Genomic DNA, 1824 nt, shown 5'->3' with positions numbered 1-1824 from the left:
AAAGTATCCAGAGGCAAGGGAGGCGTTGAATAGGTTAGTGATAGCAGTAATGATAGAAGCAGGGAGTTGTCTAAGAAGGATATGTCCAATGCCAGACGCACCAGGGGCTCTACGACGAGTGCCCATGAGAGCTGTCTTGACATCAGCTAGAGTTAGGGGAGTCTGTAGTTCAGTGTTTGAATTGAGATTTTCAAGGTGAATGAGGTCGTCTGGTGTAGTTGCTTGTCTATTTTGGTGTATCCAGTCTTCGACTATTTCAATGTTGGGGCGTGCAAATGGTTCAGGAGGATGAGGGTGAAAGATTTGTTCCCAGTGGTGTTTAAAAATGTTGAGAACTGCTTCAGGATCAGTGATTTTGTTGTTATTATGTAGAAGGTATTTGAACGGTGTGTGAGTTGATCCTTGTAATCGTTTGATTCGTTTCCAGAATTCTTGAGGTGTCAGTTTTCTGTATTGTTCTGCTTGTTCTATAAGGTGTTTCCAATGTTTTGTGTGATCTTCATCTAGGCTGTTAAGGATATGGTTTTTTAATGCTGTTAGGTCCCATAGTATTTGTCCATGACGATGTATGTTTTGTAAGAATCTAGTGTGATAGCAAGCTAAGAGGCGTTTGGAGCGAATGGAGGGGGTGAAAGTGAAATGTGGTTTGTGTGCTGTTTTAGGAATGGAGATGTTTGCTGCATGAATGATGGTGTCTTGTATGTTGCGTGCTTGTGTGTCGATGTCAGTGTGATGTTTGTCATTGTATTCATAAGTGAGATCAGTGTCATCAATGTGTTGTTTGAACATGTCCCAGTTTGCCCTATGGTATGAGAATTGAGGAGTGCTGGGGATGAGAATAGGATTTGTGGAGACTGTGAGAATTAAGGGAATATGATCAGAGCCCGTAATGGGCCCTGGTGAAATGAAGTGTTGCAAGTTGCTGCCGTGTCTGTTGGTGAATATGAGATCAGGCCGGCCAGAACCTGTATGTGTGAAACAAGTGGGGAAATCAGGGCCAAGAAAGAATAGATGTTTTTGGGTGTATATTTGGTGAAGCTGTCTGCCATGCTGATTTGTGGTATTGTGGTGGAATGTAGGGTGTTGTGCATTGAGGTCTGCAAGCAGAAAAACAGGCAAGTGAGAGTTGTTGAAGAGAGTTATGAAATCTTGCATGGGAATGTCGGTGTTAGGACGGGTGTAGGTTGTGCAGATGATGAGAGACCCCATTTGTGTATGAACTTTAATGGCTAGGAAATGTTTGTGAAGCCAATGAGTGTGTAAGAGTTCGTGTTTGTATGAAGAACGGATGAGTATTGCAACTCCTTCATGTGCTTCATCTGGTGACTGGTAAGAGGTGTAGCCATAATGTTTGATTTTATATGAGTTCGTGATGTATGTGCTATTTAATAATAGCACATCAGGTCTCTCGATCTCAATAAAATCTGACACCATGTGTCTAATGTTGAAATATGCCCGCACATTAAACTGTATGATCTTTATGAATTTTTAGGTTTTGATGGGGTGCTGGTGGGGTTTTGTGCATGTACAAGAGCATGAGGGTTGCGTGATTCAATGAGTTGGGCAGTTATTGAGGAGGGTGCATCTTGGAGGATGGTGGTAGGAATTGTAGGATATTTACAGCGGGAGGTGGGAGTAAGACAACGGGTTGCTGAACGGGCTCGGGACGAGACAAGATGAGTTACAGAAGAAATGACTGAAGTTGTTGGGGGATGGAGGGAGACAGAAGGCTTGTTGACAGGGACCAGGTGAGAGGTATCAGAGGTTGTAGTGTTAGTAGTCAGATTGGAAGTGGAGAGGACAATGTTGGGAGAAGAGGTTGAA

The sequence above is a fragment of the Procambarus clarkii genome, unplaced genomic scaffold (genome assembly GCF_040958095.1).
Source record: "Procambarus clarkii isolate CNS0578487 unplaced genomic scaffold, FALCON_Pclarkii_2.0 HiC_scaffold_558, whole genome shotgun sequence".
Lineage (NCBI taxonomy): Eukaryota > Metazoa > Arthropoda > Malacostraca > Decapoda > Cambaridae > Procambarus > Procambarus clarkii.
Note: the sequence above shows the minus strand (reverse complement) of the source record.